A 23,706-nucleotide genomic window follows, 5' to 3' on the forward strand; every position below is an offset into this window, starting at 1 on the left:
CAAACTTTAGTGTCTATAAGAAGTACCTAGTGAGTTTGTTAAAATGGCAATCCAGACTATGGATCAATATGACAGATAGGATTGATCTGGGGACTCATCCTTTCCACTCAAGTCATATGGTAACACAGAAAAATACATTACAGGTCTAAAAACATATATATATATATATATATATATGGCTCCAAATCTGGAAAGTAAAATATCTGGGTCTCAAAAATGCAAAGGAAACTCAAAGCAAGTAATCATGAACAGGAGTGGAAATGAAGCAGCCTGCAGGGATATTGTGAGCAGACATAAACCTTTAGGGGTGGGAGTTGTCATGGTCAGTTAGGAATGGGAGTCAAGCTTTGTAGGCCTTGTGTACACAGTTAGCAACTGGAACAGGGCTGTCCTTCCCCTGCATATTCCCTTGAGAGCTAGGAAGAGGCTTTTCAGTTGGGAAAAATGGCTACAAAGATACCACCTCCAATTCAGGGACAATGCAAGAATGGAGGAAATGTGTGGCAAAGAATCATCCTGGAGAAATATGAATCTCAAATCCATGTCATGTATGGTGTGTGATTCTGATTCATACTTGTCATACAGAAACTGTTAGCCAAATATACTTTTTAAAACGGTTCAGAAATAATGAAACATGAAGGGTTCTAAGAGAGGCCAACTTGGAACTGAATGTTTGGAGCTCCCCTGGAAGCTATTCCCACTGAAGATAAGCTCACAGACCAAAACTGCAAGGCACAAAAGTTGACTGCAATGAGTGAGAGGATGTCAGTATACACAACAAATAGAAGAACTCACACCCAGGAACTATTGACAGTAGAGGAATTAAAGGGGTTTTAATGTTCAAAAATAATTTTGAGACTCTTATGACAAAAATAAGGGATTATAGAGAAAAAGAAAAAGTATGCAAAAGAACCAAGCAAAAATTTGAAAATAAAAACTATGATCATTGAAAAATGTATGTGTTAAAAGACAAGAGAATTAGGACATTGGTAGACAATCTGGGGATTCATGAGAACCTACAGAAATGAAGAGATGGGAAATATGGAAGAGCGTTTAAGAAACATAGGGTAGGGAGGAGAATCTCCAAGGTAAGTCTAACACGTTTTCCAGAAAGAAAGAAGAGAGAATGAAGGAGATGCAGTATCTGAGGTAAAAATGGTGGAAAATTTTTCTAGAAATTAAGATATAATTCCTTAGGCTTCAAAATTACATTGAGTTCTAGCAGGAAAAGTTTAAAATAGGCATCATGGGTCCTACTTCTAGAGATCCTAATTCACCAAATACTTATCACTATAAATATTTACAACCTTCAGAATCTCATGGCAGACCTAGAATCTGTTATTGTTACACAGAGTTCTCTGGCACCCCTGCTGGTAAATAAATTGTGTGAGATACACCAATAGCTAGACAGGCATGTGGGCTCAGGGCAAATCGTTTTACATAACCGGGAGCTATGTGGTCATAATCCAAATGTTAACAGGAAGGATCTAGTGAGAGGGTGAGTTTAAATATACAAGAAAGAAATGAAGAGTTGATATTCTAAGATTCCTGAGATGGTGCGAGAATGGGATCTAAAACCAGATGGGTGTTAACCCAGAAGAAGTAGGTATACCTATATGTGTGGTGGTAGGAAGGAGAAGAGTCCTGTCTGATAACCTTTCTAGGATAACTTTTAGCTCTAAAAGATAGAGAGGTACGAGAACCAAAGCACTCTCTGTGCTGATCCCTGCTGCATATGGTTCTTATTTGTAAACCACTGAGACCAATTTAAATACAAAACAAATTTACTGCCGAGAAACTTGGAGAATCAAACTGGGAAACATATTGGTCACAAGGGAGACTTTGCAGCAGCCGGAACAGCAAACACTCGACAGAACTAGTTTAGAGTTGCAGGCAGCGCAGCCTGCAAGTCCTTCATTACGGCCCTGAATGAGGGATGCTCGCTACAGCTCCTGCTACCCCTGCCTCTGCTGCTTTGGGAACTGAAATTTGCTCCTGCCCCTAGGAATCCTCCCTGACTTTTTCTGTGCATCTTCAACTCCCAATTCACAGTGCAGGGAATGTGCATCTGGTTGCTCGTATTCCTTCACTCTGGCTGCAAGGGAACCTGGAAGGTAATCTGGCCTGCTTGGCCCAGTGGCTCTGCTTTTTTTGAAGACCTACATAATGGAGAATTCCCCCTCTTAGGTAAGGGGATTAGAATTCTAGGCAGCTCAAAATGTCCTCTGAGATTGTTGCTGCATCCCACGGAGCACCTTTGTGGGAATTAGTAAAAGGTGCCCCAGGGAGATAGGTGCATCTTTGTGTTAGCCATGAGAGCATCTTTTGAGAGAATTTTTAAAGTACCCGTTCCTCTAGGGGATCCTTTACCGAGTCAAGGTGCTCAGCTAGGCGAGCAGGATGTAGCTGGATACTAGTCCACACTTGCCAGTCAGCTGGGTGGCCTTGTTCACAGAATAACCTACCCAGCTATACTCAATGTTCCTGATGGCGCTACACCTGCCAAAGGTAAGGGGATTAAACGTGATCATGAAACCACATCACAGAATTGGCAGACTTAGGCGGCAGCACTGATCCCACACTGTATAATCCTTAAAGCCATCAACTATTGCTTCACAGTCAATCGGCAAAATGTTATCAGAAAAGGCAGATAAATTCCCTTTTTTACTCTTGTTGCTATTTTCTGAGTGCAGATGTCTGGCCAAGTATGATAAATTCAAGTGACCTTATTGTGACTCAGGATTCGAAGGGTCTTCCTTGGCTTTTCTGAGTCCTGTTTTGAGAGATTCTTCTTCACAAGAAAGTTTTCTTAGCTTAGAACATCCTCAGCTGTCGGTCTTGATTCAGGCTAGGAAGCAGGACTGGCTTTAGGAAAATGTATCACTGAGAAGTTGAAGATTCGTTTCCTCTCCCTGCACCTTGTATCTCTCCCACCTGTCATGGGTCTTGTGTGTCTCTAACCCAAGTCAGGTGTAAATTAATCATTTGGTGTCATTTTGATTTTTACAAGCTGAAGAAACTTAAGGCCAAGAGAATGAATCTCTAATGATGGAAATTAGGTATACTAGGCAGCAGAGAAATGTTCTCTGAGGGGTGCTGAAATCACAGCATCCCAGGAAAACCAGCTCTTTCTGTATTCTTGTATTCATGAGGCTGACTATCTTCCAGAAATTCTCCAAAACAGAGGTGAGCCAGGGCTATGACTGCCCTAGATCAGAGTGGGCCCCTAGCAATAAGCCAGATGCAGGCAGCGTCCAGCCCCTGTGGCTGTGCCGTGGGCTGTGGCTGGGCTGGGAGTGCCATGAAGGTGAAATAGTAGGTAGAAATTCCAGCTCAAGTATTAAGGCACAATAAGGCAATCTGTACTTACTAATTTCAAATAAATTCGAGGTAGGAAATAAGTATTTCTAATGTTTACACAGAAGCCTTTATCTCAGGGTAGGTGGTGAAGTGCTCTATTGTATGTTCTAGCTTCCACGTGAAATTTACATAACTAAAGTTTTTCCAGTTTCTACAATGGACACCACCTTTCTTCCCAAAATGAACTAAGTGTCTCTGCAGTAATAATGAGAGTTGACACTTATTCAGTGTTTTCTCTATGTCAGGCACTATTCTAAGCACTTTACTTATATTAACTCATGAGAATCTCATAAGAATTCTACATGGTAGAGACTCTTATTAGCATCCTTATTTTGCAGTTGAGGAAACCGAGGCACAGAAGATTGGCCAAGGCGAGTGGCAGAGCTTAGGTAAGAGGACATAGCTACTAAGTGGCAGAGGTGGATTTTGAACCCCAAAAGTTGGCTCCAGGTCTGGGTTCTTATGCCACAATGACTCTGGAAAGGAAAGCACCCCAGGCTTTCCAGGAAGAAAGGATGAACGCTAGAGGAAGTAGAGTCAGGTATGAATAGCCAAAGGATGGGAGGAAAGTGTGGATTGAGAAAGGGAAAGTACGGATATGGAAACAGACTCAGGGGACTAGGGAATTCAGATTTCACTCTCAAGTTGGACAAATGCTGACCTCCTCTGTAGTCCATCTGTTGTGAAGTTGTTTCATGACCCTCAGAATAAAAGAACTTGGGAGTCTATGACTATGTTGAGGGTTTACTACAGGACAGTTCAAGGAGGACGCAGAAATGCTTCCTAGACTGCAACCATGAGGAAGAACCAGGCCCATGCTTAGGAGTAGCAAAGACAAGAAAACAGCTGTCACTCAACAGTTTGGCCATCTAATATATAGAAAAGGAAAATCAACTTAAGATGAAAAAGAATGAAAGAAATTTGTTATTTAGTGGGGTTATTAAAGGAAGACCAATTACAGGTATATGTTGTCCTCCTGAGTGAAAATACCTTTGTCCTTTTCAAGTCAGGTTAAAAATAAAACACAACCAAAAAGGCCAGACCTCCCTCCCTCACTTCTCATTACTTCCTATGGCTTGATCCTCCCATGATGTTGGTAGAGATGTAAAACTCAGGTCTTAATGAGCCTCAGTAGTGGGTCCAGAATTTCTGGACAAGAGGCTTTGGGGCCAATCCAGATGGCTGGGTGTGACCAGGGCACCGGTCTAGGCCTGTGCTTTCATAGAAAGTAGTGTTAAGTTAGCTCATGGTTTTATCCGGGGTGGCTTGGGGGATGAGGGCACTTTGCTCTCCAAGCTACCCTGTGTTGCTGTCACTGATAGGCATACTGCAGCAGAAATGTCTCTAGCCTTACAGCCACTTCCTTCAAATCTTCTCCGATAAGGTCAGCACATATGTACGAATGCATGTTGCCTGAAGACAAATACTGCTTCACATTTCCTAACCAGACATTCCAAATCCTCTGGCTATAGACAGCTTGTTCACTTGAACCCTTCATAGGTTTTCTTTTCCAGAAAAACAAGCCACATTGTCCAGAAGAAACAAATTCGTGGCATACAACCAAAGGGAACAAGATTTATTTACTAAAAAATCTACCCATTCCTGTTAGGATCCCACTCCTGTTTGAATCTGAATTTCTAATGAGAAAATGAAAATGGGGGCAACTGAGGAGTTAGAAACAAACAGGCCCACAAAAGAAACAATCTTATCAATGCCAATTGCTACCTGCATTTACAAATTTGAAAGATGTTATCACAAAAGGGCGCTTTGTGCCCGCCTGGAGGGGTGGGATAGGGAGGGTGGGAGGGAGGGAGACGCAAGAGGGAAGAGATATGGGAACATATGTATATGTATAACTGATTCACTTTGTTATAAAGCAGAAACTAACACACCATTGTAAAGCAATTATACTCCAATAAAGATGTAAAAAAAAGGCCTACCAACTCACATTCTTACAAGGTATTTAAGAGTGCATATCTCCTAGCATATCCTGTTTTTTAAATCAAACTTTTATATTTTGCCAACCAGAAAGGTGAAAAATTACATCTTACAGTTTTTTATAGTTATTTTGACTTAATCTAATTACAAGGGAAGTAAAAGGTTTTATCTGCCTACATTTTATGTCATTATATAATGTTTAAATATTAATTTAATTTTGCTATTTTCTATTAAACTCCTACACTAATATTGTTCCATATTTTTTAAAATTGGAGGGTTTTTTGGAGAAATACTATTAGCAGCAAAGGTGTAACTAAGAAGTCACCATTTTAACTTCAAGTGAAGAAGCTTATTGGAAGATGAATTAATAATAGAGGAAAAGTGTGAAGGATAATTATAATTTTATGAGATGGGCTAGGAGGCAGGAGTTTCTAAGCAGAGGAAACCTGAGAAAAGGCATAAAATTGGAAAGTATGGGTTGGAGAGTTGAGCCCAAGCTTTAGTCCAAGGAGAGGCAATAGGGTCTGCTGTAGCTGAGTTTGAAAGGAGAAAGTTAGTGCAGCCCATATGCTCTGTGGTAGCGGAATTTTTGGACATCTATATGAGGAAAGAATATGTTAAAAAAAAAAAAAAAAAGTATGGGTCCATCCTGAATGGCAAATGTGCAAAGTGGAAAGAGACAAAACCCCAAGCATAGCAAGGGTTTAGACTGTGAAACTCTTAAAGGCCATGCTAAGGAAATTTATTCTGAAGAAAATAATGGGTCATATTTTTAGCCAGTGGATGGGCATTTAGAAATAACACTGGACCAATGGAGGAAAAATTTGGGTCAGCGAACCTAAATAGAGAACCAACACAATAATCTAGTTGAGAAATGACAAAGACCTGCACAGAGCAGGACTGCGGGAACGCTGAGAGGGGAAAGTATTGATCAAACTTTTGCAAGACAAAATTGACAGGATATGAGAACCAACTAGTCCTAGAAATGGGAATGAGGGAGGAATCATGGATGGTTCCCTGTTTTTTCATTTTGTTGACTAGGTGGATAGAAACACCTTTAACTGAATTAGGTAATACAAAGAAAGATCAGATTCTTTCATGGGGGTGGGAGTGTGTGGGGTGAGAATGGGCACAAAATGAATCCAGTTTTGACTTTAAGGTGCTGTTAAGAGGTCAAGGGGAAGAGTCAGCCCAGTTTCATGTATTCATTTCTTCAACAAATGTTATTGAATACCTACTCATCCAGGTCCTATTCTAGGTTCTGGGGATACCATTGTAGGAAAGACAAAGTCCTGGCTTCTACAGAGGTTATATTCTAGGGAAAGTAACTAGAACATTAATTTCAGGACAAGTTTATGACGCATAAGAATTAAATTTTATTCCCTGGGTACATTGAGCTATATGGAAGCCTTTCGTACATATGTTAATATGCATAATGCATATATGTTCCTGTTGAGTCAGCATAATTTTTGTATATTAAAATATTACCAAGATTTATAGTTTTATTTTCTTTTATTACATACTGTTGTTTCTGTTTATCCATTTGAAGCCAGGGTTTGGCCCCACAATGAAATCCTCATTTATTACAAAGTTCATATGGGAACCTGGGAAGTACATTATAATGATTTGTTTGATGACATTAGTCTTCAGAAAAATCAGTGATTAAGCATAACCTCCCTGAGCCTCAATTTCCTTATTTGTTCACTAAGGGGGCTTGTAGAAGCGATCTCAGTTACGACCTCCCTGAGATCAGTCAAGTCTAACCACTGTGACTTTTTCGTCCTGTCACTTCATCTCTCTTCTCAGTATCTGGCACGATTTAACTCTATCATCCTTCTCTTGCCACCTTCCTCACAGGCTGCCCTTGATTCTTGTCCCTCTGGAACCAACATTGGTGCTGCTGAGTTCCTTGGGAGGAAATCCTCACAATCTTGCTTTTAATGACACTTTATCATCTTGGTTTCTAGTCTCACCTGAGTTCTCAAAAGGGCCCAGCTATTCTTCTGAGTCTCTCTCGCAGCTTCCTCTCATTCCCAGCAGTGGCCTGATCAGGCCTTCATTCACGCTGACAAATCTCCTAAACTACTTAACCTCCTCTCACTCTCAACAGTTGACCTTGCTCACCTACTGCACAGGGAAAAATAACGAAACTCACTCAGGTAAACAACTGAGACAGGAGCTCTTCAAATTTAGGCCCCGAAGGCCATAGAGTTATTGCTTTGGACTCCACCCTATCCTCCTTCCCTCGCAGTCGCAGTGAAAGAGGTGCCCTCCTTCTGCATGTGGCTCATTCCTCCCCCTTGGCCCATATATGATCTGGCTTTCTTTGCCTCTTACTTTCTCAGGGACTTTTCTCTCTGATCATATCATCCCTTCTCCCACATCTTCATACTGCCCCCCTCAGGCTTATTCTTAACAGCTATAAATATGCATAAGACTTTCTTCAAAACAAATTGACAAATCAACCACCTTATTCATCTCACATCCCCCTCCAGCTATCACCCTCTCTTTACTTTCACAATCAGACCTTTTTTTTCTTTTTTTTAATTGAAGTATAGTTGATCCACAATGTTGTGCCAGTTCCAGGTGTACAGCAAAGTGACTCAGATTAGATACATAGATAGATAGGCTCTTTTTCAGATTCTTTTCCATTATAGGTTATTACAAGACACTGAATACAGTTCCCTGTGCTATACACTATACAGCAGGTCCCTATTGTCCATTCATTTTATATATAGTAGTGTGTATCGGTCAATCCCAAGCTCCCAATCTATCCCTTCCCCGCTTCCCTACCCCCTGGCAACTGTAAGTCTGCTCTCCATGTCTGAGTCTATCTCTGTTTTGTAAATAAGTTCATTTGTATCATTTTTTTAGATTGCACATATAAGTGATATCATGTGATATTTGTCTGTCTCTTTCTCACTTACTTCACTTGGTATGGTAATCTCTAGGTTCATCCATGTTGCTGCAAATGGCATTATTTCATCCTTTTTATGGCTGAGTAATATTCCATTGTATATATGTACCACATCTTCTTTATCCATTCATGTATCGCCAAGCATTTAGGTTGCTTCTATGTCTTGCCTATTGTAAATAGTGCCGCTCCAAACATTGCGGTGCATGTATCTTTTTGAATTAGAGTTTTTGGCTTTTCTGGATATATGCCCAGGAGTGGGATCACTGGATGATATGGTGGCTCTATTTTTAGCTTTTTTAAGGAAGCTCCAGACTGTTCTCCATAGTGGCTGCACCTATTTACATTCCCACCAACAGTGTAGGAGGGTTCCTTTTTCTCCACACCCTTTCCGGCATTTATTGACTTTTTTTTTTTTTTATGCGATACACGGGCCTCTCACTGTTGTGGCCTCTCCCATTGCAGAGCACAGGCTCCGGACGCGCAGGCTCAGCGGCCATGGCTCGTGGGCCCAGCCGCTCCGCGGCATGTGGGATCTTCCCGGACTGGGGCACGAACCCGTGTCCCCTGCATCGGCAGGCGGACTCTCAACCACTGCGCCACCAGGGAAGCCCTGTTTGTAGACTTTTTGGTGATGACCATTCTGACCGGTGTGAGGTGGTACCTCACTGCCGTTTTGACTTGCATTTCTCTAATATTTAGTGATGCTAAGCATCTTTTCATGTGCCTGTTAGCCATCTGTATGTCTTCCTTGGAGAAATGTCTATTTAGGACTTCTGCCTATTTTTTGATTGGGTTATTATTATTTTTTTTGGTATTGAGCTGTCTGAGCTCTTTGTATCACAACCAGACTTCTTGCAAGAGTTGCCCACCCTCTCACTATTTTCCACTGTCATCTCCCACTCACTCCTCAGCTCTCTCCAGAATGGCCCGTCTCCACATCTGATCCAAAGGTGTGGAGTAAATGAAAATATGTTAGGCTGATTGAATGAAATTAAATATCCCAGACCACTTTCAGATTTTAAATAATTTATAAGGATGTACATTAAGAAGGTTTTCTATGTGAAGTATATAACATCACTCTTTCTTCGGGGTAGTTTACATTGGGTAAGTCATTCTAAATACTTGATTATATTCTTTTGATCTAAAGCATTTCCTCTCTCAGAACTGATCATTTTCCTGAAATCTAGAGGCAAAACTACCCTCCTTTGATAGACGAGGTTTTGACTGAAAAATGACTCTGTTCCATAGATCCAATATTTTGAAGTAAATATGGAGATGGAGTTGAACTGTGGGTGATGGAAACTGCTCTCAACTTCAAGCTATTACCTCCCCAGAAGAAGTCAATGCCTGTCACACATGTGCCTGCAGGGTACTCTTATTTTGGGCTATAGCGTTTTTCATTAATAGAACAAGGCTGGAACATGCAGATAAATAGGAAGAGTTTGCTGGTCATGTATACAGTGACTTAAGTCTGCTTATGGGGGCCAGATCCCAAAGGCAGTCAGTCTATCTCACATTCTGCCTGTGAACATCATGCGTCCTTGAGGAACACCACACTGGATACACCGAGACATCCTATACCCGTCACATAGTGTTTTGGATGATAGCAGCTATTTCTTAAAATGAAAACTCCACCTTTTCCTGCTTTGCTTGGACGGTGGTATTCACGTGTTTTATTACAAGTGTGTCTGTTTCAAGTCAATCCAGCTCCCTCTTATTATGATGGGGTTATTTATCTTTCACACATGACCCTTCTTAAGAACAGAGAAAAGCAATGGAACCTTGCTATCTTCAACGTACCACAGAGAGAAGGGTGGCGCCCTTTGGCTTAAAAATAACAAACAAGTAACAAAAACCAAATGCCCTGTGAAATGGTGGCACGAGGCCCTATGTGACCACAAACATTATTTCCTCCTGCCTTCCCAGGGCTACTGGGTATCTTAGGGGCACCTGCTGACGGTATCAGCTGCCAGAGCACTGCTGGCACCACATGGTACAAAACAACAAAGGAGCAAACACAGGGCAGTGCTGGCCCGGTGGCCCAGCTGGTTGCCACCATGAATCCACAAAGAGCAGCCACGCCATCCACATCCTGCTGCGTCCCCAAAGCATCACACTTGTCTGCCACAGATCTTTCCAATCCAGCCTTTGTCTCTGCGAGAGGGAAATCCAGTCCAGTCTAGCCCTGGGCGTAAAAGCGCAGCTAACCACTTGGGGTGACCTGGGGAAGAACAGACACCCTCACAGGGCAGGGTGAGCATTCCAAAGAAAAACTGCTTCAATTAAATCAAACCCTTCATCTGGCTGGGACTAGGGCTCCATTATATCCAAGGCACAGGTTGTCTGTTTGGCTTTGACATTTCCCTTTATAGTCTGTCAAATCCACTCCTGTTAACACCTGTCTTATCCAACACAGTATTTTTCAATTAAGTTGTGTCTAAATCCTACTACTCCATTAGAAAGTTTAATCGACTTTGAAAATGAAACTTTGAGGCACACAGGAATGAAATGATTACAGTAGCAGCTTCAGGTATAAAATTTCACTATTAGAAATGTAATCATTGCCTGCTCCAGGATCCGTCAAAGCGCATATTCAATTGCTAATAGCCTACCAGAGTTCTCTGAGGCCACAGGATGCCAAGGAACAGGGCAGAGAGAAAGACACAGAAATGGGGCCAGAAAAAAAAAGACATTTAAACTGGGGGACTCTTGAAGAGAGATTGTGGTTTTTATTTCACATTCTTAAAAAATAGGGCTGGGTTCAACACAAAATTAAAATTCATAAAAATAGCCAGTCCTTACAATGTCCAGTAACCCAAGAATGCATACCTTTCTAATGTACTAATGATTAAGGAGATTAAAACACTCATACTAGAATATGATTATACATTTGTACATGCTATTTTCCCCCCTCTTACATCCCATAACGTGTTACCACAGGTGGTGGCTTGAAAAAAGGAGAAAAGAAAGAAATTGTCCACGTAAAAGACTGCAGCCCTTCGGGCTTCCCTGGTGGCGCAGTGGTTGAGAGCCCGCCTGCTGGTGCAGGGGACACGGGTTCGTGCCCTGGTCCGGGAGGATCCCACATGCCGCGGAGTGGCTGGGCCCGTGAGCCATGGCCGCGGAGCCTGTGCATTCGGAGCCTGTGCTCCGCAACGGGAGAGGCCACGGCAGTGAGAGGCCTGCGTACCGCCAAAAAAAAAAAAAAAAGACTGCAGCCCTTGGATGTGATCTGATAGTATAGTTCCTGCAGCTGACTAGGCCCTAGAAATGTATAGACCCCTGCCTAGGTCAAGAGATGGTACTTGGATAATCACTGGGTAAATCATAATAAAATCAACAGTGGCTCCCAATCACTGGAGAAAATACATAAAGTTGAAAGAAACTTTCTTAGCAGATCCACCATCCACAAAATTAAAATGTTGAAGCAGAAAGCACACTGTCACAGATGCCATAAAACTCAGATGCCTTGTGCTTGGGAAGCGTGTCCAGGAACAGCTGCTCCTAACAGGCCCAGGTAGCGGATGTTATATATGACAGCCTGTTTTTATTTCTTGTGACTCTTGCCTCATCCGGAGGATAAGGGGGTTGGCCAGGTTGCATCAAAAAGCTCACAGCTCCAAGTTCTAAGATTCCAGGATAATCACTGAGACGATCCACAGGGTTAAAATCTGTTGCCTGCTGCTAGACAAGTTAGCTTGCAAATGTGTACCATTCACTACCTTTTAAAATTTGAATTAACTGACAATATTTAAAAATTGGAATATTCCACAGAAAAGTATGGATGCACAGTTTCTTTTGAAAACAGGACTGGCCACATCATTTGGGGAGTCTAGGACAAAATGAAAATGCAGCCGCCCTTGTTCAAAAATAATTGAGAATTTTATGACAGTGACAGCAGAGCATGAGAGCAAGTGTGGGCCCGTCTAAGTGCCGGGCTGGCGTGCCTCCACAGGTGGCATGCCCAAGAAGCCAGCATCGCGTGAAAATTCAGAGGAGCTGGCACTCAGGCCCATATTCCTCAGACAGCAATCAGTGGGAGCTGAATGGCAGCTACCCCTTTAAAATGGAGCCTGCCTGCCTACAGTCATCACAGCCTCCTTCACTCCCTTTATCTCCTACTTTGAGGCCAAGTGTCAGTCAACATTCATCATTGCACTTGCTCAGTTGATTTTTTTCACCCTGACTTCACTGTGCCATTTATATAACCTGCCTGTCCACTGCAGAAATACAAGTTTGTGTCCTCTGGTCCCAAGGTTATAACTGCCCATACAAAGACATGCTTACTGTTCCCCATTGGGGGCAGTGACCCACTATGAGGCTTTTATTGCTAATTGAAAGTAGGAGTCACCCACACACAGGTTGGACAACACTTTTTGTTCTAAGACAGTGCAGTTAAGGGAGGATGGTGAACATATATCAAGAGGTAGCTTGGCATGACCTCAACATGCCTCTCTTCCTCTAGAAGGATTACGTGGACCAATGCAAGACTGGAAGATGGAACCTAGAGTAGAAACTCTACTGGAACCTAGAGTAGAAACCCTTATGTGTGGAATCTAAAAAATAAGTAGAAACCCTTCTACTCTAGGTTTCAGGAAAGTCTTTCATTTTATGAAAACCGAAAAGATTTTGTTCTAAAAACTAAAACAAAAAAAATGGCAAGCACAAATGCTTCTTTAAAAAAATCACCCTTTTAAAATTAACACCCATATAGAGTGTTAACTATCGGTCATTCCCTTCGACCCCACCTGATGTACTTTGATGAATCTTTCTTCTGAAAAGAATAAATCATGCTCTTTGGGAACTTGGAGGATAAATCCAAAGGACTTAGCTCTTCCTAAATGATAATATGTCCCATAATGATGGGTTTTGTTCTCTTGAGCTTCAAAATTCATAAGCTTGAAGTCTATTACAGACCTCACAGCACCACTGTTCTGTACTCTAAAACAGATTTGCCTGCTAAGGACACATAAAAACTAAAGGAAAAATCTTTCTGTCAACAGTTCCTTTTTCCCTTTGACCTCCCTGTGATTCCTGGCATCATAGAGTATTTCAATTTTCTGGACCCTTTCCAGGCCAAGTCTGTTTCTATACGAGATTTGTTCTATACCAAACCTGAAAAGGTTCATTGGTCAGGGTTCTGGTTGACTCATTCCACCAGATTTCCCCTACTTGGTTAACGTTCTTTACCTCATTTCCTAGCTGTAGCTTTTGCCAGCACTTTTGCATTCATCTAACCTAAGCACCGACGTAAGTAAATATTTGATGAGTACTTTATATATGAATAAATAAAGACATAATAGATTTATTCTTTAAGTGACCAATATAAAACATACTGCTTTTTAATGCTTTTAATAACTCTTTCATTATTGCTGCTCTTAAGGAAAGATAAGTATGCATACTTTACGTTCAGTCACAATAGGTCTTTTTAAAAACAAACACTTGAAGAAAAGCATTAATTTCCTCGAGGCTTGTTGCAGTTCAGGAAATGTGAAATAATTTAATAAAATTTTGTTTTAGCATGTCCCATTTTTGCATTCATCTTTATTCAGTTCTACTATAATGTATACTGTTATAGGCATGTGAATTGCAAATAATGCTGCATGTATGTCTTTCTTTTGTTCACTTGTTTAGAAAGTCCTTACTAAAAGAGATTGCAAATGTGGTTTTTCCTTGTGGTTCCATCTCCACTACGCCCATGTAACCGTACGGTTCTTTGTGTCCTGTGGTTACTCAAGAGACAGAGATAAATGAGATAATTTGATGACTGTAATACTTAAGCCACTCAACCTCAAACTTTCTTCCTCTTCCTCTTTTTCTCTCCTCAACCCTCAACATTTAACTTCTTACCCAGTTATTTGAGAATTTCAAGTTTTAAGACCCTAATGTAATATTGCTTTCTAAAACAATGGCTCCGTTTTCTTATTTATTGATTCATTTATTTTTTGAAGTATAGTTGATTTATAATATTGTGTTAGTTTAGGTGTATAGCACAGTGATTCAGTATTTTTTCAGATTCTACTCTATTATAGGTTATTACAAGATAAAGGGTATAATTCCCTGTGCTATTACAATATATATCCTTGTTGCTTGTCTATTTTATATGTAGTAGTTTGACTATTAATTCCATACCCCTTATTTGTCCCCACCTTCCTTCCATCTTTCCTTTGGTAACTACAAGTTTGTTTTCTATATCTGTGAGTCTGTTTTGCATATACATTAATTTGTATTATTTTTTAGATTCCACACATAAGTGATATCATATAGCATTTGTCTTTGTCTGACTTATTTCATTAAACATAATATTATGTAGGTCCATCCACATTGCTTCAAATGGCAGTATTTCATTCTTTTGTATGGCTGAGTAATATTCCATATTGTATGTTTTTTTGTGTGTGTGTGTGTATCTCACGTTTCCTTAATTCAATTGTCTATTGATAGAAATAGTGCTACTATGAACATTAGAGTGCATATATCTTTCCAAATTAGTGTTTTCATTTTTTCTGGATTTTTTTCCCAGGAGTGATATTGCTGGATCACATGGTAATTCTATTTTTAATTTTTGAAGGACACTCCATACCCTTTGTCATAGTGGCTGCACCAATTTATAACCTACCAACAGTGTATGAGGGTTCCTTTGCTATACATCCTCACTAACGTGTTTTTTGTAGGCTTTTTCTACCTGTGGCTCTCAAACTTAGTTGAGCAAGGGCAAGATGCTCTGGCCTCAGGTCTCCATGACGAGAGTCACTCTTCCTTACTGCTCAGCCACATTTGCTCTTGTTTTAAATGTCCATCTACATGCCCTTCTCAGGCCTCTCAAGCTGAGATCTCTACCTTCACCCTCAGGGTTTGTCTTAGTCATCTCAAGTGAGTCTGCCATATACCTCACATGTGTTAAGCATTTATTAAGTGTAATGGACTTTCCCAAGAACTTTACGTGGATTATATTATTCAATCCTCACAAAAGCTTATGAAAGTAGGTACAATTATTACTATAATTCATCAGTTCTCTGACATGTTTATCTCACATTCCAAAATAAGGATGTGTCTTAAAATGGAGTATTGGTAGCATTTGAAGAATCTTATTGGCACATAAAATGCTGGTGTATGTATTTTACAATCCATGGAATCTTCGATTTGAAGAAATATAGTATCCCCATCCAACTGACAAGGAACACAAGCTCAGAGAAGTTAATTTAAGGCCATGAGGCCATACAGTCTTATTCCAAAGCCCAATCTCTTAACCACTACTCTGCAACTCAGGGCAGTGATCCTTGATACTTTTCTTTTCTCCATAATTTCCTTTTCATAATCAGATTTAAGTGTATCATTTTAAAAACCAATGATTATTTTCCTTTTGTGATTTAAAAGTTAACACATATTAATTGTAAAATTTAAAGAGCAAAAAATTTAAGGATGAAATAGAAATCATTTTGAATACTATAAGATAGTAGTATTGTCAAAATGTTGGTATATTTCTTCCTGGCTTTTTTTCCCCTTATGCACATTCACATACAGTTGACCTTTGAACAATCCAGGGGTTAGTGGTGCTGACCCTCCATGCAGTCAAAAATCTGCATAAGGGCTTCCCTGGTGGCACAGTGGTTGAGAGTCCGCCTGCCGATGCAGGGGACACGGGTTCGTGCCCCGGTCCAGGAGGATCCCACATGACGCGGAGCGGCTAGGCCCGTGAGCCATGGCCGCTGAGCCTGCGCGTCCGGAGCCTGTGCTCTGCAATGGGAGAGGCCACAACAGTGACAGGCCCGTGTACCACACACACACACACACAAATCTGCATAAAGCTTAGAGTTGGCCCTCCGTATCCACAGTTCTCTGTATCTGCAGTTCCTCATCTGGGTTCAACCAACCATGGGTCATGTAGCACTGTAGTATTTACTGTTGAAAAATATCTGTGTAGAAGTGGTCTGGCACAGTTCAAACCCATGTTGTTCAAGTGTCTGTGTATGTATAGCATTGGTAACTTATCAGTGATGCAGTTTTGTATCGCTCTGTTTTAACACTGTATGGCGAGCATTTCCCCATGTTTTTACATGTTGTATAAATGCAACACTTTGAATAGCCTTCTAACTTACCATTGTAGGGTTGTACTATAATTGAACACTTAGGTTTTTGCCAAGTGTTCACTGTAAGTACATGTGATGGGCAGCCTTATTACTGTCTTAGGATTCCAAGAACTGTTTATACTTCTTTTTAAGTTATCATGGCCTCCTCAGCTTATCAGTAGAATTAAAAGAGTATGCGCCTCCCACACAGAAGAAGACCTGTGAGCATGAAGTATCTGAAAAATCCAGAGCTCAGGTGGGAAACATTTCCCAAAGAGCACACCAGTGGCTTCCTGTGGAGCTGCTACTTGGCATTATTCAGCCTCTCTGGAAGCGGATTTTATCCTCACTAGAAAAGGCCCAGGCGTCAGTGTGTTTGAGGTTGAGTTACCATAGCAATAGGACCTTTGTGCCATACAAATTCTGGTGACCACACTGCGGTGGAGGCTACAAAGTGAACACTGCTCTCACAATGTTGGGTTCTAGAGTTTGGGGCACGAAGAAACAGTGGATACAGGAATTGGAAACTAGGAAATTTGATCTAAGCACTTCTAGGGCTCATTTTCTTAGTCTCATTTTCTTTTTACCTCTTCTCACTACTGACAAGAGAGAGGGAAAATCAGCCAGTAATCATTATAGCAGAGCTTAGCCTTAAAAAAGTCACAGTGGACCATATAAAGGGAGTTTTAAGAGAGCCCTTGGGAAGACTTCACATTCCTGACAGCTCACCCATTAATCCCCAGAAAGAAATTTTGTACATATTCCCACCTTCAGAAAATAACTACTGTCAACTCTGGATTTTATTTCCTGGGTACATTCATGTTTACTATGGTGATTAGAATGTGTCTTGAAAATTAATGTCTTTTGATGACTGAGGGATACTTTCTCAGTATCCCCAATTAAAAGTCTTCAGTAACATCTTTTAATTTTCAATTAAGCAACCTAGAACTCTCTAAGTAATCATAACTTTTTCTAAGTGAAACTAAAGCCCCCTACTATCTGTAACTGTTCTGCGCTCATCAGTATCTGCTACCTGTCACCTATATGTGTGACCCTGTGCTAGGTGCTCTAGGGGCAACCAAGTGCAAATACTGTTTTCCCTGCGGCTATCAACTGCTGCAACGTTTGAAAGTCTATTGGGTATCAGGGAAATGAAACAGAAGAGTGAATGGGGTTTCTTACCTACATGGGGGTGAGTCAGGTAGATAAAATATATGTGTATAACTAATGCTTCTAGAATTCACATTTCAGAAATTCAGTATGGATTCTGGCCTCATTCTTATTATTCAGTATTAAACAATGAGTATTTGTTTTGATAGTAATGGTGCCATTTTTCAGGGTGGCTCTTAAAACATAGCTAAAGCATAATCCCTGTGCACGAAGCATTTACCTTCTAAGGGGAGAGAGATTTCTCTAGAATCACTATAACTCAGGGCATTATCTGAGGAGGGTCATAAGAGAGAACCATCATTCAAAGGAAAGGAAAACTGTTTGGTGAAGGGCTCGTCGGGGACTTGACTAAAAGCTGATTAGGAATTTAGCCATAGACATTGGGCGAAAGGAACTTTATGAGAAGAGATTCCAAAGGGGAAAATATTAGCGTGAATTTGGGAAAATTTGCAGATTCTAGGTTGACTGCTGAAAAATATGAAATATTTCCTGGTATGTGAGACCAATTTTCTCTTTACTATTTCAGTTTAAGCAAATGTACCACCTAATTGAGAATCCCTCTGAATTTCTTATTAAATGAGATGGGATGTATGCATACCTAATACATACCATAGGACCAAATAGAAAGAACTAAACATATTTTTAAAAGCATGCCTGTTAGAATGATCATTATTTTTATCTCTCCTGTCAAGTTGCATATGCTTTTGAGGCAGTTGGCAGACTTTGGCTGACAAGATAGAAAAAATGTTGGAACTATGTCATTTTTAAATTTTATATCAAGTTTTCCAATAATTTAAACTCTGCTTTTCTCTACTTTGTGAAAGAAAAATACACAGTGGCCCCTGTAGGCTACTGGAGCACTGAACAACACATTTACCCGCATTTCATGATTGTGCTGTCATATTTTCTTCACTCATTAAATGATAATGTTTTTATCGGTTCAAGACACTCACAGCTGCATTACCTTAGCTGGAGGCTTAAGCCATTAGCAGGCAATCCCTCAGAGAAGGGATTGCTTGACTCTACTCAGGAGAGCTAGTTGTTTGCACAAAACAGTTGCTCCCTTTAAAACATTCTCCTCGTGATGATTTTGGATTGTTTTTCAATTTGAAATCTTTGCCTGCAAAGATGCTATGATTATGACATGTTATAGTATAAAACAAAATTGTATGATTTATAAAGTTCATTTAAGCACTATAATAAAGTGATATTAAAGTTTCACTTTTTGGTATTGTGATTTTCATTTCTTCACTCGATCTCAAATTACTTCTTTTGGATGGATGGTAAAATATGTGTAAGTTTTTTGGTGTGTGATCAAAGAGAAATTTTCAAGGTCTCTGTCTTGGTTGGAAATGAAGAACGTTCCTGAGAGACAAAGAATTCAACTTAATTGTTTTTATACAGTTCATTCTAACACTATTCTGCCCAACGGCAGTGATTTGATCTTACATAGCTCGAAAATTAGCTTTTTTATTAATAGGTTTATTCTAAGAGCACAAATAATAAGTCATCTGCAAAAAAGTACTAATTTCAAGCATTGGAAGTCTCTGGAGGTCCATAAGTAGAGAGTTTTGCTTTGGTAAGGAAAAATAAATTTAAAGTGGTCTTCTACCTAAACAATCATTCAAGCAATATGAACCAATTGCTATGGGTATATAAATAAGGAATAGTAAAACGTATAAGCAGAGTACACAGAAGATAATGTTCCTGCTCTCAAGAAGTTTATTATTTTGTCTTTATAATGTAGTATAAACAGAGACCAGAAGAAACAAATCGAAGTTCAAATCATTATGTATTTATTGAGCACTGAGTGTGCCCAAAACTGGATACTAGGACAGTGAATTAGAAGCTTAAATAATTTTGAAAGAGATGACCGCTTAAAATAATTTTAACAAAATACAATTTTGGTATAATAATTCAGATAATTAAGCTACTAGAATAGAGGTATAAATTGTGTGTCATGAGAGAAGTAATTAGCTGATTATCTGCTATCAACCATCAGTGAAAGTGAACAAGGTGGGACTGTGAAATGAGAGAGAAAGAAGGGGCATAAGAGGATGTTAACACTTGAATTTTACTCCAAGCTGTATTTTGAGTGAGAACTACATGGGGGCAGCCAAAGAATAAGATTATCTCTTAAAAATAGGGCCAACTCTTTTTAATGTGGCCATAATTAAATTTTTCCTTCAATTTCTATCAGCCTGAAGAATCATCCCTTTCTTTGGCTAAGTTGGGAATAATTGCTTTAAAAGATGGGCTATTTTGGCTACCATTTCAACTCTCAGGAGGCTCAAGCCTCTTGAGAGCCCACAGTAGCTTGGGGCTTGGACAGGACCTGCTAGCACAACTAAGATGACACATGTGCTCCCTAAGATAATTCAAGGATTCCCAGGCTCTGAGGTGCTCTCGTTTTGTCTGGTCGGTTTTATCTAGAAAAGAACAGAACATAAATATGTACTTTGGTTTTTGGTGATTTAGTTCAGAGGCAGTAATAGTTACCATCTTGTTGAGTGCATCATTTATATACATTACTAATAAATTTGAAATCCACTTTGTTCCAATCCCCAGTTCTATTTCCCAAATTTCTTTTCCCCCTACAAGCAGCTACTACTTCTCTTTGGTGATTCTTTCAGATTAAATTTTTTATTATTCTACTTTGTTCCATTGATTCTCTTAAAAGTAGTTTTACTATAGACATGTTTTTATGCCTTTATTGTTTCATATTTTTTTAAATTTCACATTAATGCTATTCTACTATCTATCATAGCATATCTATGTCTATATAATAGTTTTCAGTGATTATCCTGGTGCCATAATTTCTTCAGGGAATATACCCAGAAGTGGAATTATAGGGATACAGGACATGTGCATTTTCAGCTATATTAGGTATTGCCTGATGGCTCCAGAGTGAATGCACTACTGAAAACTCCTGCCAGCATTCTGTGAGACTTTCTATTTCGCACGTCCTCTCCAATGTTTGATACTTCTTTGATTTTATCCAATCAGATAAGTGTGAAATTGTATCCTTGTATTAATTTCTCTTTTCCTGATTACTAGTGAGATTAAAGATATTTTCACATATTTATTGGCCGTTCAGTTTCACTTGTAAGTTCTACGTTTTCACAGTTTTGTTTTCGTACCTTGCTGATTTGGTCTTTTTCGTTTTTAAAAAATGACACGTAGGAGTTCGTATTTTTTTCTATTTATTTCACTCCTTCCATTTATTTGAATTTACTTTTTTATTCTTTATTTAGCATTTTAAAATTAGCAGTTAAATAAACTTATTTTCAATTTTTGAGAAATAAATACAGTAAGGTTATGATTTTCCTTCTAAGTATCACTCTAAGTTTTATTTGCAAGATTTTTAAAAGTATTGATAACATTCTCAGTGTAATATTTTTCTAAGTATTTCATGATGTCTGCTGTGATTTTTCTAAACTCATAGGTTAATCAGGAGTGAGTGAGTGTGTGTGCGCATGTCTGTGTGTGTATGTTCAGTTTTCAAATGCATTTTTAAGTATCTCTTTATTAATGAATTCAAATTTAATTCTGTTTCAATAAGAGACCATGGTCTATGTGATAACTGAATCTTTTGAGGAAATAACTAGTTTTGGAAAATGTTTTATGTATCCCTGAAAATAATATATTTTTGCTAATTAATGGATGCAGGATTCTACATGTTAGGAAAAATTTGTCAGTTGCATTTTTTAAAAAATGTTCTATACTCTTTCTTCTAACTTTTCTGATTTATCCATTGTTGCTGAAAGAAGTGTATTGAAATATCCAGCTGTAATAGTGCATTTCTCTCTTTCTTCTTGTAATTCTGTCAGCACACACAAATACTTCTTGATCACATCGAAAGAGTATTCATGTTCATTGAGTGTTAATGTCTTCTTGGTAGAAATTTTTTATCATTATGCAGAGTCTCTTTATATCACTATTAAAACTCTTGCCTTTAGTTCTATTTTGTTTCATATTATTATTATTATGCTAGTTGTGGTTTTATCTTTGTTTAGTATAAATAAGTAAATAAATAAATCTTTATTTTATTTCATTCCATGCTATTTTGCTTTAAGTGTACATCAGGTGAATTCCACAGAGCTGGATTTTTATATTTTTAATCCAGTCTGTTCATCTCTGATTTTTAGTGCCGAAGTTAATATGTATACCTTTATTGTCATTCATATTTGGACTTATTTCTGTCACCTTATTTTACATTTTTTAATACTTTGTTTATTTTCTCTTTTTTCTTGTTCCCTTTCAGGTCTTATGCTGGATTGATCAAGCTTATTTATTCCTTTTTTCTTTCTCATTTTTGTCTCTCAGAATTCTCTCATTTATTCTCATTAGTAGTTTGGCAGTTATATACTCTATTTCCTACATTTTCATGTTAACCCTTATTATTTTTTAAAACACATTTACCTGAACTAACAAGGTCTAAAATTAATCAGTACCTTTACATCCTATTCCAAATGTTACAAGAACATTAAAAGTTTCTTTTATCAATTTTTTAATTGAAGAATAGTTGATTTACAATGTTGTGTTAATTTCTGCTGCACAGCAAAGTGATTCAGTTATACATATACATATTCTTTTTTAAAATATTCTTTTCTATTATGGTTTATCATAGGATTTTTTTTAACATCTTTATTGGAGTAAAATTGCTTTACAATGGTGTGTTAGTTTCTGCTTTATAACAAATTATAATATACATATTATATATGTATATATATATGTATATATATACATATACATGTATATATATACATATATCCCCATATCTCCTCCCTCTTGCGTCTCCCTCCCTATCCCACCCCTCTAGGTGGTCACAAAGCCCTGAGCTGGTCTCCCTGTGCCATGTGGCTGCTTCCCACAAGCTATCTGTTTTACATTTGGTAGTGTATGTATGTCCATGCCACTGTCTCACTTCTTTCCAGCTTATGGATATTGAATATAGTTCTCTGTGTTAAGCAGTAGGACCTTGTTGTTTATCCATTCTATATATAAAAACTTACATCTGCTAATCCCAACCTCCAACTGCATCCCTCCCCCCAACTTCCTCCCCCTTGGCAACCACCAGTTTGTTCTCTATGTCTGTGAATCTGTTTCTGTTTCATAGATAGATTCATTTGTGTCATATTTTAGATTCCATTTATAAGTGATATCATATGATATTTGTCTTTCTCTTTCTGACTTACTTCACTTAGTATGATAATCTCTAGTTGCATCCATGTTGCTGCAAATGGCATTATTTTGTTCAGTTTTATGACTGAGTAGTATTCCAGCATATATATGTAACACATCTTCTTTATCCATTCATCTATTGATGGACGTTTAGATTGTTTCCATGTCTTGGCTGTTGTGAATAGTGCTGCTATGAACATAGGGGTGCATGTATCTTTTATATATCTGGATATATGCCCAGGAGTTGGATTGCTAGATCGTATGGTAATTCTATTTTTAGTTTTCTGAGGAAGCTCCATACTGTTTTCCATAGTGGCTGCACCAATTTACATTCCCACCAGCAGTGTAGGAGGGTTCCCTTTTCTCCACACTTTTTAATGATGGCCATTCTAACTGGTGTGAGGTGATACTTCATTGTAGTTTTGATTTGCATTTCTCTAATCATTAGTGATGTTGAGCATCTTTTCATGTGCCTATTGCCCATCTGTATTTCTTCTTTGGAGAAATGTCTATTTAGGTCTTCTGTCCATTTTTCGATTGGGTTGTTTGTTTTTTTGTTGTTCAGTTGTATGAGCTGTTTGTATATTTTGGAGATTAAGCCCTTGTTGGTCGCATCATTTGCAAATATTTTCTCCCATTTTGTAGGTTGTCTTTTCATTTTGTTTGTAGTTTCCTTTGCTGTGCAAAAATCTTGTAAGGTTGATTAGGTCCCATTTGCTTATTTTTCTTTTTGTTTCTATTGCCTTGGGAGACTGACCTAAGAAAACACTGGTATGATTTATGTCAGAGAATGTTTTGCCTATGATCTCTTCTAGGAGATTTATGGTGGCATGTCTTATGTTTAAGTCTTTAAGCCATTTTGAGTTTATTTTTGTGTATGGTGAGTGGGTGTGTTCTAACTTCATTGATTTACTTGAGGCTGTCCAACTTTCCCAACACCATTTGCTGAAGAGACTGTCTTTTTCCTATTGTATATTCTTGCCTTCTTTGTCAAAGATTGGACATTAAAATTTTTAAACTCAGATCTCCTTCCAGTGCCTACAACATTTCATGTTCAAGTTGTGTAAAATG

The 23,706-nt window shown here is 38.9% G+C and overlaps 1 protein-coding gene across 1 annotated transcript in view; it reads right to left on the reverse strand.

The window, feature by feature from the left end:
- The window catches only part of CCDC192 (coiled-coil domain containing 192), a 198,618-nt gene that overhangs the window by 93,372 nt on the left and 81,540 nt on the right, over window positions 1-23,706 (reverse strand).

The sequence above is a fragment of the Orcinus orca genome, chromosome 3, assembly GCF_937001465.1.
Source record: "Orcinus orca chromosome 3, mOrcOrc1.1, whole genome shotgun sequence".
Classification (NCBI taxonomy): Eukaryota; Metazoa; Chordata; class Mammalia; order Artiodactyla; family Delphinidae; genus Orcinus; species Orcinus orca.